Source organism: Magallana gigas, chromosome 8, assembly GCF_963853765.1.
Source record: "Magallana gigas chromosome 8, xbMagGiga1.1, whole genome shotgun sequence".
NCBI lineage: Eukaryota > Metazoa > Mollusca > Bivalvia > Ostreida > Ostreidae > Magallana > Magallana gigas.
The window spans coordinates 34,052,704-34,067,483 of record NC_088860.1 but is presented as its reverse complement, the minus strand read 5'-3'; the positions used below and the strand labels follow the sequence as shown (position 1 = coordinate 34,067,483).

General features: G+C 32.9%; 1 long non-coding RNA gene across 1 annotated transcript; it reads right to left on the bottom strand.

Moving 5' to 3' along the window:
* Nucleotides 1–5,897: 5,897 nt before the first annotated feature.
* On the bottom strand, nucleotides 5,898–14,097 carry LOC136270578 (uncharacterized). The gene is made up of 3 exons (XR_010708372.1): nucleotides 13,712–14,097; nucleotides 13,459–13,547; nucleotides 5,898–6,438 (listed from the first exon to the last, which is right to left on the bottom strand). It is a non-coding gene; the product is annotated as an uncharacterized lncRNA (long non-coding RNA).
* Nucleotides 14,098–14,780: the final 683 nt, after the last annotated feature.

Genomic DNA, 14,780 nt, shown 5'->3' with positions numbered 1-14,780 from the left:
TCTCTAAATTCTTGTCTGAAAAGTCTAATTAAAATTCATATCATAAAAAAGTGCGTAATTTAAATACAGACTAGAAACTAATTGCCACGCAAGATAAGTTGGTTTTAGAATAAATAATAATCGATAAAATCAACTTCCGTCAGTTCTATAGTACTTTGATTAAAAACTATTTTAACTCGATTTAAAACAAGTTAAGGACCCTCAGTGCTTCACAGCTTAAAAAAATGGCAAAACCGATACGGGACAGTAAATAGAGATGATCCACATTCAGTATAAAGGTTACTAAGCAGTCTCGCACATATTTTTAATATTCCAAATCTCCAAACCAAATTTTCTTGTGTTTGCTTAGTAGATAAAGGAGGCTCAAACAGTGAAATTATTATTTTGGAAGAAAAATTTCCATACAGTCTAGCTCTAAGATTTGAATATTTTCCCATTTCTTTCTGCATAGGTGTTCTTCTTAAAGATATCAATATATATATATATATATATATATATATATATATATATATATATATATATATATATATATATATATATATATATATATATATATATATATAAAACTTGTTAATAACGGTTTATAACAAGAACCAACTGGTGAGAGCACTTCAGAGTGAGTATGTGTTTTTGTTGTTGTCTTAAAGACGATATGAAAATAATATGCCACTGAGTTTTTAAATTTGTTCACAAAGAAATTACCGCTATATGATCTTTTCAAAATGTTACACGAGAGATAAGTTTATAATATACATGTAGGTCACGTAAAATTAAATGTACTTCTTTTGGTATTTCTTGACTTTTATTAGACGTCGGCGTCGTAACAATAAAAACAACCGGTATTTCTACACAATATGGTTGAAGTAAAATGTTTGAGAGTTAGAAAATAAATGTGATTTTTTTTATAATCAATCCTAGATTTAATTTGTAGAGTTGAAGAGAATGGATGGGAATCTTGAACTGAGTTTTTGATCAGATCATGGCGAGGTAAAATTTGAATGGCTTAAAAGTACAGAGACCAAATAAAAAAAAATAGGTTTTCTGTTTCGTTCATTGACACTCATATTTGATGCACCAAAATAAACAAAAGTAGTTTTCCGTGTACATCGTGATATTTAAAAAAACAGATGTTATTTCTGATGGAGCAACTAATAAACAGTGTAAGCCACTATATTGAACATGACTTTGGCTTAATGTTCTTCTCTCGTGTGTTTTTGCCGTAAGCAGTCTCTTAGTTATATATTGTTGTCTCTCTTTGCATGTTGGCTCTCTGTGTGACTGTTCAGTGCCGTTTTAATTTTCTTATCGCGCACTTAGATATTGATATCTGACCCTAAGATCGACACTGGGGATTTCTAGAAGCCTTGCTACTCTTTGCCTTGTGTCTTGACGTTTGCTATTAGTTTGATGAGGGAAATTTGATTAGTCTGGATATACATGTAGTTTGACAAAAAATTTACATCAATTGAAATCCACTACAATGATAAGCATTATGTTTTTTTTCTAGTTCGGATGAGCAATTTTCAAGCTGTTTCGTGCAAGAGTTTCCTTCGAATGATTTATTCGAACACTGCTGCTTTTAGAGGTCAATATCTGTGCCATTATTTGTATATAAATGCACAATCATCTCCAAAATGCAACACAACATATATCTACCACACTGTTAACAAAGATTTCACCGACATTTTAGCTTTTAGCGTTATCAAATAAAATATAATTAATCTCGCATTTGTAATAATTGTCGGATATTTGTTTTTTTCAATAAATCTGATTTAGTATAGTCTTGAATAAAAGCATACTGTTTAATACATGTAGCATGTTATAAAACATTTACAAAGATGAATCTGCTGATTGATCATTAACAAAAATTCTTAATTTTTTTCACAGCTTTGGTGTACTTTTTTTACATTTATCAATCACTTCTCACTAGTGCAAAGTGAGCAAATGCTCCATTAATCGCCAAATGCTAGAAATTTGCACCGAGATTCCTGGGTCTAGCAATTGTCTGTTTGTTTTTCAGCCATTTAATTAAGGTGGATCGTTAATAAGGGGCACTGCACCGATGAAATATAGGCACGGGATAGGCGGTCGTGTTTACAAAATGATAAGTCGTACAGTTTATATGAGATTCTGTAAAAAAAAAAAAAAAAGCATTTAGAATAGACTTTAACTGTAATATCCGATATTGACAGGAATTTGACTTCCTCATCAAAATCTCAAATTCTGACTAAGACAAAGATTTTCAAAGAAAATAAACCACACCAATTCTATGGATTTTATTAATAAATTTAAAAAAAACAATTATGAGAATCTGTATAATTTTGTTTATTTCCTATTTAAATAGAAACATGAATACATATAAAAACAATAAAATGTAATCACAATATACACCTTAATTCAAAACATTCAATGGACGCTTTTTGGGGGAGGATGGTCAGATATTAGGGGTGTTGATCGATAAGAGTGTAGGTTCTTTCATACAATTTGAGGTGCCCCCTGCAGCCTGGCACGTAAAGTTTAATTCATTAAATTATTCATCTGTATCTTCTCAATGTCATAATTTCTATTTAAATCGTAAAATTATAAACTTGATATTGCAACATGAAATGAAATTTCAAATTAAACTGAATTTATATAGCTTATATTTTTATGCGTTGTCTAATAACATTTTGTTTTTTCAATGATATGTTTACCCTTATGCAGAAAGGGACACTTGACACGGGCACTTGCAATTGTATGATTCTACTAATATATCTACAAGATATATTTTAATTTCATAAAGAATAAAACACATTTGTTCAATTGATGTTTCCTCCAGATTGCCAGCAAAAATTTGGATTGCGTCCTTTCAAAGTCGACTTAGCTAACTGACAACAAACTAACTGAAAAATATGACAAATGTTTAAATTGTTTAATATGTTTCATTCACACAAGTAAGCACCTTCATATTTTTTTTTCTTTCGAGGTATATACATTCTATGACAATGTACATATAAAGATTAAGTAAATATATGCGTTCGATCAACGATAAATCTGTGGCGTTATATATGATACAATGTACCTTTTTACGGCCTTTGATTTACTCAAAAATGTTTAAAAAACCTTTATCCATATATTACGTTTCCATTACCCAATTGATTTGTTCGGAAAGATTTGAAAGTTCAATATAGCATATATCTATGCTACTACATGTAAATTTAAAAAATAGACTCGAAATACCGATTACTTAAGCAAAGTACTGTCATTTGTTTTACATATTTTAAAAATCATTGGTGCATGAAGATTACCAATTTGTTTTTATTTTTTTCTCAATCAAGCTTCGCTAATTAATAATCAACGAAAATTCCTCAAAAATTCCTAAGAATCATCTGAATTTTTTTGGATTACATTGATTTCACGCTTAATCGCGAGAGGCTCTTTAGTTAATGTTTCCCCAATATCACATTTGGATAAACTCGGAAATGATAATACAAATCCGTGTAAAAATCCTATAGAAATTTGCTATATATTCTGTACATCAAAGAAAATACGGGAGATAACGCTGAACAGTGCATTAACTACGAAAAACCCCAAGAGTTCCTAATGTCAACATGGTCTGTAAACTTGAAACAAGTAAAAAAAAAAATGGTCAAAAAGTGTTGAAATTCTTCAATAATATGAATTAATTTTTTTTTATGAAAGGTATTTATAGCCTCAAATAGATTCGTTCGATAGGTGAAATTTGATTTGACTGTTATTTTCAATGCAACTTCATTTATTTTCTCCAAAATAGTTTCGGAGCGATTCTGCAATGTTCTGCTACATTACGGGTATACATATATGGGAGGCATTTTAACTGTAGTGAAGGCCTGTCCCGAAACACAGATTATTCTAAGCAGAGTTAGTGAAATTAATAGCATTATTGTAGGCTTAAAGCTTGGTTATGTAAATGTCAACAATACGGTGTCGATGTATCTGTTTCATAAATGTCCAATATCATATGCAATGTGAACCCGTGCATGCACGGGTCAAAGTCTTTAATAAATACTCTCATCTATAATACTCACGCATCATTACGTAATGTTTGAAAAGAAAAATATCTTCGATTGCCTGTGCTGCTTCTCGTTTTTATACCTTTTTAGCTCACCTGAGCCAAAAGGCTCAAGCGAACTTTTCTGATCACAGTTTTTCCGTTGTTTGTCGTCGTTGTCGTCGTCATCGTTGTAAACTTTTCACATTTTCATCTTCTCAAGAACCACTGGGCAGATTTCAACCAAATTTAACACAAACCACCACTAGGTGAAAGGGATTCAAGTTTGTTCAAATGAAGGGCCACGCCCTCTTTTAAAGGGGAGATAATTGAGAGTTCTTGAAAATTTGTTATTTTTCAAAAGTCTTCTTCTCAAAAAGGATTTGGCCTGAAAAGCTTAATCTTGTGTGGAGGAATCCTCAGGTAGTGTGCATTCAAATTTGTTCAAATCATGGTCCCCGGGGGTAGGGAGGGGCCACAAGAGGAGGATCAAGTTTTACATAGGAATATATAGAGAAAATCTATAAAAAAAAATCTTTTAAAAACCACTTGGCCAAGAAAGCTCAAATTGGCGTGTAACTATCCTCAGATAATGTAGATTCCAGTTTGTTCAAATCATGGTCCCTGGGGGTAGGGCGGGCCCACAATGGGGGATAAATTTTTATATATAGAGAAAATCTTTAAAAATCTTCTTCTCAAAACTATAAGGCCAGGAAAGCCCAAATTTGAGTGGAAGCATCCCCAGATCGTATAAATTCAAGTTTGTTTGAATAATAGTCCAGGGGTACGGTGAGGCCACAATTGGGGATGAATTTTTACATAGGAATATATAGAGAAAATCTTTAAAAATCTTCTGTTTAAAAACTATTTGGCCAGAAAAGCTTCCACTTGTGAAGAGGCATCCTCGGGTAGTGTAAAGTTTGCAAAATCACAGTCCCTAGTGGTTGGGCGGAGCCGTGATGGCGGTTTGAATTTTTACATAGGAATACATTGTATATAGAGAAAACCTTTAAAAATATTCTGGGAAAGTTTTCGGTCCAAAACTTAGTACTTAGTGTGAAAGCACAGGTTATGCAGATTTATGTTTGATGAAACCATGATTCCCTAGAGAAAAGTAGGGCCATAAAATGGGAGGGGGTATACAGGAATAGAGAAAAATCTTCTTACAGGTACAAGAACAAAAGGGGCTTGGTATTTACCAAAACAGGGAGGTGGATAAAAATTGGCCGATTTTCATTTGTTTTTTAGCAAGATCTACTGTACGTAATTGTTAAGATATTTTGATACTGTAATGCTAATTTGATCATAATTAAGGCAATTGTTGCTCAGGTGAGCGATGTGGCCCCTGGGCCTCTTGTTTTGATACCTTTCACTCACCATTGTGTAACAGCATGGATTGATCATTCATAGATATTGCAATCGAGATCCAAGAAAAGAATTTCCTTGTAAACATGTCGTGCACAGTTCTAGTGGTGTTACTCATCCCTAAATCCTCATTATAATTATACGTATCTTTTCCTAAAAGCGAACACAGTTTACCCACATTAATAGAACTTCAGAGATCCTAAGTTTATATCAATTTATATCGATTTCATAAATATCTCTAAACAGTAGAAGGTTTGAGGGGTTCATACTACTCACTGCAGGTCCTGAAATAAAGCTACACTTGTCGTCTTGCTGGCAATAAATAAAAAAAAATGAAGTCTGAGTCTTGACCAGCTTGTTAAGGATGTAAGAGATATATAATTATAGACTATTCTCGATGAAATTCTCTCAAGATCGTTAAGGGCCTAACTTCATTGTAGAAAAATCAAGTCTTGTAAAGAAGCGTCTTTATTATTTTTTACATTCTAAAGGCAATGCAATATACATTTTTCAATAGACATACAATTGATCATTAACAATCTTTTTTACTTCAGAGTTTTCAGGATAACAAAAAGCAAGACTAATTCATGTCTTAATCAAATATTAATAACAACTGAACCAAAATGCCTGATATTGGTGTTTGATCACGGATTGTTCTTCAAATCTCCTTCCTTTCCTACTCCGTCAATTGAAGGAGTATCGCGTATTAGGTCCATTTGTTTGATGGTTTTGATTAAGTAACCCGAAAACATCCTTTTTTGTTTTTCATTGGACACTGTCATTAATTTCCACTCTTTATCGGGATTAAAAATATTTCATCAGTAATGTAGTGTCAATAATGATGCCCCATCTCTTTCACAAACAATCGTGAAGTTTACGACTCTATTAACAGATGCTGAAACTTTTGGTACTCTTCATTGTTGTCCTTGTGGCCTGCAGTGCCCAGGGCTGTAGAAAATGCCAAATTAATGAAATGGCATACAATGGAAACTGTGATTTCCATTTTGATAGAGAATGCTACCGTTTTTCCTGTCGTTGCTATTGCGATGGATCTTTGAGCTGTCCTGCCAAGAAGAGCACAAGACTTTACTAACTTTTAATACTAAATAGTGAAAAATTATCTAAACATAAATTTGAACATTAAATTGACATTTACAATCCTTACTATTTGTTATATATTAATTTAGCAACATCCAATATTTAAGATGTGTGAGCAGATTGTAGAAATTGAAAATCTATTGATGATGAGAATCCTACTATAGTTCAGGTTCTACTGCAGCCCGACCTTTACCACCTATATCGGACTTTCTGTTAAAAATATTTCCGTTAGTCCCTTTGACTGTCTTCTATCTCACTGATAATTTTTTTTAAATTGCTTTATTTCCATATTTCAAGAACTTGAACACGAAGATTATGTGTTTTTACGTATTATTAAGTTCCACTTATGTTAATTGTGTCTTGTTTGCTGTATCATCATTAATCGTGGTGACTCAATGTTGTTGGGGTTCCAAAATATTACTAACCAAAGACTTTACTAATACATTGTACTGAATTTATATAGAAACGTTTCTTTCTTAAAAATGATGGCATTCACAAAATTTTGTCCCTAGGAACAAACAATATACAAGTACGAAAGTTTCCTACCACCGGGCACAGGAATATAGTATTAAAAAAAAATATCAAAAGATTGAAAATTATGGATATCAAAAGATTAAAAATCATGGATATCAAGATTGAAATTTTTAAAATCATCTAATTTTAAGACAAAGGCTGATAAAGAAAAAAAGGCTATATATGTACAATGCACTACTCAATGCCATCGCTTATCTTGCTGGAAATTGTCAGAATGAATTACTTGAAAAGTGAGCTCACTTGCATTTTTGCCATCCAAATACAGCTGCAACAGTTTGCCCAAGAAGTATATCTGCTTTTATGACGTTATGATAAAATGAAGCTTTGTAGGAAAACGTTCTAGGGCATAAGCTAAAAGAAAGAGTAACACAGAAGAATGCTATCCTAAGGGTTATTTTATTAAATTTCTGATGAATTTATTGTATTTGTATTAATTGCACATGCATAAGCAAAATGGTATAATCATTGATATTTTGAGATGAACCCCAATCCCCACTAAAAACCAGACGGTAGATTTAAGCACTCACTTAGCTTGACACGCGCTTCCCTCTTTCTCTCGGCTTTCTCTCATCAATTTTCATCTCTCTCTCTCTCTCACACTCACCCGTGTCTCTAATCCCTCCCTCCCCACATCCCGAAAGCTCGTTCTTCACTCATTCAACGCTCTCTCCCACTATTTCTCATCCTACTCTCTTATCCCAATTACCCATCTCTCTCACCCCTCCCTCCCAATCCCCATCCTCCTTTCATCCACACACAGTCTTTTCTCTCTCTTGCTCTCACCTCTCTATTCCCCACACCAATGTTTCTCTCATCCAGCATTCTCACCCCGCTTTCTCTCTCTAACGCAATTCTCTCACTCCACATCCATCCCCATCTCTCCCTCTCTCATTCACACTCTTTCACACACCTTTCTTCTTTAAACCCATTTTTCTCTCTTCTCACTGTCATCCTATACTCTCGCTTCCAATTTCTTCACTGCACTTCTTTCCCACACCCAGCCCTTTCACACACCCTTTCTTTCTCTCCGTACCCAACCTTCTCTCCCCTCTCTTATCTACACTCCCCAAAACTTCCACACCCCCCCTCTCTCTCTCTCTCTCACCACTCTCTCTCTCTCCTAGACCTAAACCCGTCTCACCTCACATTCACCCCCTATGTCCACTCTTCCCAACCTTGCGCTCTAACCCCACTGTGAAAGTATGGTGTGAGAGTGATTGAAAGAGGGAGAGTAGTAGTGGGGCCAAAGAAAGAAAGAGAGGTGAGAAAAGTGAGGATGAATGTTTCTTACGCACTATTTAATTCCCGGGGGCGGGGGGGGGGGGGGGGTAACGATGATTTTTTAATTTACACAGTACCCTACATGATCGGTCTTCAGAAATTCAGAATAAGCATAGTTATGAGTACAATGCATCAACTCCTTTGGCGCATTCCGAGCGGCAGATACTAGTATACCATTTAAGTACATCACTGGCTATATAGTTACCACAACGTTTACAAAAGTCGCTTATACATACTATTCTTTGTCGACATATCAACTATTTTCGTCCACGATAGCCTCTCCTTGGATGGTTATATCCAGTTGCATTTTCCACCGATCTCACATGAAAACTAGTTTTATTACGAATTTTTCTGCACAGTGAATAATATCACAAGCTATCGCATGTATTTTCCTTTCGTTTTCAATTCAGCCGGTTCAGATTTTAACTCACTATTTGTGTTTAATCTATTAAGTTCAGTTCTATAGCTCTGCATCAGCTGAAGGCGCATCCATTTTGAATATTGTTGCTGTTGTTGTTTTGTATTCATACGCGCCGCTTCATTTACATTATACATTTTTGATCAATGACACTTCACATTTTTTGATTTGAAAATGTTATATTAAATGATAAGAAATGAAGATAATAATTTTTCTATTGATCAACGTATCAAAGAAAAAATTGACCGGAAAACTTTTTCACCAATGCGCTACGCGCATTGATGAAGTTATCACCGTGCAAAATTCACTGTTCAATTATAACTTTATTTTGGACTTTACTTTTAAAATTCAACATCCGTTTCGTAATATTTTCTCACAGTTTATTTCTTACAAAGTTACTTATTTATTTAGTGAATGACACTTTTCGGACTCTACATGTGATTTCAAAGAGACAGGGTGCCACGTCTCAATCTCTTAAAACAACAATGTGCAATTATCAGTTTTACATGTCTTGGACATCAAAGACTCATTGAGTTTATTTAATTATTTTATATCTGTGAACCTTTCGCTCAGCTTACTTATGTCATCACCTGTCAATTTATACTTATTGTTCAGATTCTTATAAATAATTATGTACAATTGTTAATCGGCAGTCTGGAATACGGCGGCCAGCCTCGGCCACGTCCGACTCACCCAGAGTCTTGAGTCCGGAGGCCAGTACTGGCCATATCCGACTTGTTTGTAATATGTCTGCTTGTTAAATTGTTAAACTGTTGCCATCGTTGATTCGCGTCCAATACATTCGGAATCCTGCATCAATTGCCTGTTTAATTCTCTGGAACTGTATACTGGTGGACTTTCGGGAATACGGCAAACCTACCCTTTGGTTTTACCTTATGGCCCACAGCGCGTCTCAACCTTTTACCTTATACCCTTTACGCCAACATTCCCTCACCCCGTCCGTACTGCACACGGCGGATATACAGCACCAGACGAATTCCCTAGCACCGTAAAAACTACGCGGTCACAAAGTTTTCCGGTCAATTTTTTCTTTGATACGTCGATCAATAGAAAAAATATTATCTTCATTTCTTAAATGAAGTTTGCATGTATAGTATCAGGCATTCGGTGAATTCTACTATTTGCGCACACATTACGATTCGCACTACTTTGTTAACTATATGCAGTGATAGCTTTGTGTAAATTAAAAAAATCATATTTTGATGCATTTTTCTTGAGATTTAAACTTTATAGTGACACAATTATTCAATCATACTTAAATGCTTAAAAAATTTATTCGGGAAGTTTTCTAGCCTCGCCTACTACATGTATAAATGTAAAGTTAAGTTACATGTGTTTTCGGAAAACAAAAAAACATTGCAAATTATGCTATTTGATGCAGGTTGAAGTTTCGGCATTACATTATTTCAAAATGCTTATAGTTCATATCACATGCCAATCATTTCTTTAAAAGGAATACTTTGTTTTTGTACTGTTTACCGACAACTTTACAATTACAGCGCCTTTGAACTTGTGTGTGCATATGGCACGGAATCCTGATTCCGATTCAGATAAACGTGTGCTAGCCTGGTTCCCTGAGCTACCCATTACGAACAGGAACCAGGCTAGCTCATGCGCAGGCTGAATTTTTCCCATAGCATCCGGTTTAACCTCGCTTATATATTTTCTGCGTGGACCTCAGGGTCCACGCAACAATATGATCTTTAAGAACATTAGTGCGCGAAAAACAAAAAACCAAGCCAATTAATGCTTATTTTGAAGTTTATGATAATCTAATGTTTGTCAATGCACCTTCTTTTATAATGAAGTTATTTATTTAATTCGAATTTGAAAAAAAATGTTTATGTTGAAACACTGACAGATTCTTTAACATATCATTGTTTGGCCAGCTCGTTTTTACGATATCACTGTACTTAATTAACAGCAAAGTTTCTGAATATCATATGGCTTCGAAGGATAGATGACGGACAGGGGACCTTCTTTCAATAATCAGTTAAATGACCTGTATCATTATGGTGTGTTCTCGTTGGTTAATTCCCACTTAGCCAACATTCTGAAATTCTCAATTCCAACCAGGCCAACATTTTGATTTTCACATTTGTGTCTGTTTTCACATGTTAATGTAATTGTTATCGATTACCTGAGAATAATTTGTTGAGAACAAAAAATATAGGGTTTAATTTTGCTTATAACATGATAAACAGATTAATTAAATAAAAATAACCAATAAGTATTTTTCTGCAAGCTAAATATATAACTCATTTTATATGTATAAACCAATACGGGTATTTGCATGATTAAAACGTGTATGTAAATAATTTTAAACTGTTTAAATTGGATGTATATAATTTATATACATAAATGAGATCGATCAGCAGTTTTTTAAAGAAAAGACTCGAAAAATGTATTACTATGTTGTAATATAATACTTTATTTCATTAGATTCTTGACATTACAGTTTAACGCAAATAACACAATTTTGTACCTCATGTTCATGTGTATTTTAATGGGTTGAGAGAATGAACAAGTTGAAATTGAGAAGCATTATTATGGCAATTAATTTAGAGAATCAAAAGCCTTAACATTATGAGTTCATAATTGTCTCATGGACTGTTAATTAAAAGACATAAAAAAACAAAATGCCAAATCTTCAGGTGCATGTCAACTTTACAGAAAACGACAACTTCGTAACTAATGTTGTATCGATCATCATACAATGAATCTTTTTAAATGTGAAGAATACACCATTGAAAATATAAGCACTTTACTCTAGCGTCTTTGTGTTTTGCTAGTTTCATATTCTGTAGATTGGAATTAATCAATATAATAATAGAAACCAAAGAAAATTGTTTTTTTAAATATGACCCATATGATATATAGTTAAAATTTCAAACCTGATTCTTATAATTACAATATTTTTCAATGCCAAGTTTAAGTTAAATCAGCTTATAATAAATATCCCAGTTTATGATGAAAATAGACAAACCATGATATTTGTATCCTAATTAAGGGCATGAAATATAGGGGAATATGTACATGTAACAGTTCATTTTTAAAAGTTACATTTTCATCCGAATTAATTATCAAATAAACTTATGGGACAAAAGTTCAAATACTATGTATTATTCTGTAGGCTAACAAATATATATTATTTTTCCTACTTTCATCTGAAAACAGACTATAAATCTATCTTTATTTTACGTGTGTTTTTTCAAAATGTTGGCTAAGTGGGAAGACACCGTTGGGTAAAAATTGGGTATAGAACAATAGGTGTGACTTGTGTTGTGATAGCAATTATAGTCTGCTTTCAGTAATAGATTTTACCTGGATTTTTACCTGTGTTTTATCAGCGCCTTAACGATGAAACAATAGAATATAGATATTTTTGTTTTTTTTAGGTCTAATAACATATAAATAATATATTTATTTTTTTCATTAGATAAAATGAAGATGATAATATTTTAACTAATCTTATGTTTTTTTTAATCTTTTTAACAAATAAATATTACCATTTTTTCATTTGATAAAATAAAGATAGTGATATTTTAAGTCTTAAATGACTTAAATAAATTTATACGAAAAATAATGATAAGATGATTTGACTTTTACATTTTTGTCGATCTACCTTTAATCAAAACTAAATGAATAGATGAAATATTGGTGTTCTCAAGCCAATCGAAAGCTGATTCAATGGATAATTATATGATGAAGGGGGAAACTACATGTCATATCGGGTACTCAATGTCTCTTTTTACAACTGGGTTGCAAAATATGTAAAACGCATGTTTATAATTTTTTTTGGTATCAACAGAAAGAAAATTATGAAAGAAAACAGATCTTTATCATAAAGTATTTCTACTTTGACGTAGTGACTTTGAAAAAGGTTCTTATTACATCACTGCTTTAGTATATTACGGGTCACTTTCAGGTTTTCTAAAGAAGTAACCAAATACATGAAGCACAAAAAAATCCGACAAAAATACTAATTTTAATATTGATTGATATACTTCAAACTGAGACAGGTTTTGTGAAAATATCTTTACAGTTTTTGAAGCATATAAAATTGCCGATTAATCATCATACAGTTTTTCTTTTTTCTTCGAATGTTTAAGCCACAGCATAAATGAATGGTATCAAGCAGCGTTTTCACTGGACTCATTTCCTCCATTTATGTCAGCAAAAGCAATAATTGAATATTAAAATATATTATGAAAATTTATTTTCTCTTCAAACTTGTAATATATATGTACTTCCTACATACATCAAGTTAAACACTACATATGAAACATTTATGCAATAATCTTATTTCTTTAAAAAAAAAATTAATGAAATTGTTCACGAACAAACTGATGTTTGAAATGAAATTCAAGAACATGGATGTCAATTACATGTACTATGTAAAAGTGCTGTTATGCAATTTATATTGTAACATAAAATAAATGTAAATAACAATTGCAAGTACATATGTTTTATTTATTCTATTTTCAAATGCCCTCACAGGAACTGTAATATAGACTATAGCAATTAATCAATTCTTTCACCCGGTTAAATTCCCGTTTTGCTGACATTTTTTCGATACCTAATTTTCAAATGTGTGCCGAACATGAACGAACAATCTTCAGTTGATCCAAACCCCCGTTTTTCAAAGACGATAACTTGGAATCACTAGTGTTAACAAATCATCATACTATCAAATAATGAATTCAATTCCAATAATAAAATGTAGATGAACCTTTATAACCAACTTTAAAAAGATTTTCGTTGCCAAATCCGTCATTTTTTGTCTGAGCACAGGCGAGGGAAGAGAATAAGGTATTGCTTCTACTTTATAGAAGAATAATATAACATAAAAAAGGCAATATGAATAGAATATTTTTTTTATTAATAACGTTCAATTAATTTTGCAATTATAAATTTAATCAAGATAAAATTTGCTTTTAAAACATTTGAGAGGATTGACCTTTGCCCCCTCTACCCCTCCCTACCTGATGTTACGTGTCTCATTATAACTTCCCTCACAGATCATTGGTTGAATTAATCAGATTTCCCTGCTACGATTCGTTCTTTTTAGTTTCAGAACAGGCAGGGTAAGTGAGTTCTTTTTCTTAAAAAAGAAAGAAAGATGTGATGAAATATTAAAGAAATATAACGTCCACGAAAATTCGTTGCATTGATACCCTGAACTCCCATCTTCAATTATTTTGAAAACAATGAAAATCTTAGCTGAAACACATCTTTCTTCAGGTTCAACCATCCCAATATGCATGCTATTTAAAATTAATCAATAATGCAGTATATGCGTCTTTACAACCGATTTATAAAAATAGCGTTTTTCTACTGACTATTATTCTAAAACAATTAAAGAAAGGGGAGGGGGGTGTCCATGCCCCGAGTATCGGAGACAGTGTGAATAAAAAGATGTTTTTATCAAGTTATTGAAAAGCGCATTAATGGTCATCATACTATCTAGAAGCTATATGCTCAAATCTTGAGGAGGGTGTCAGCAGGATCCGCCCCGGGAAAAACACATTTAATTTACATAGTAAAGTAACCGAAAAGGCATTTGATCGTCCATTCCCCGTCAAACACAATAATCTTTCGGACCCCCCCCCCCTTTGCCACTGCTAGTAGTTATGGAAATTTGAAGAAAAAAAATTCGAAAATGGAAAAGATCACAGGATGAATCTCTGCCATTCAGGTAACTGAAATGTGACCAATCGGTAGCTAAAAGGTGACTGAATGGATAGCTGTGCCATTCAGACACTTTTCCAGATCTTTCAGTTTACATTCAGTTGACTAAATGGCAGAGGTTCATCCTGTGGATTTGATCAGAACATGAGCTATTGCATGAAAAATTTTGATGCATCATTTACTAATCTGTTTTATAAATTCCAAGAAAAATACCAATTCCAAGAATATCTTTTTGAAAATTATTTGTAACTATTGACAAAATGCGTTTGTTAACAAAACTGTTAAACGCAACAAAAATTCACCAAACGACACACAAAGCAAGCATATATAGTCTAAACGTATTTTTAATTTTTAAGTTTTACC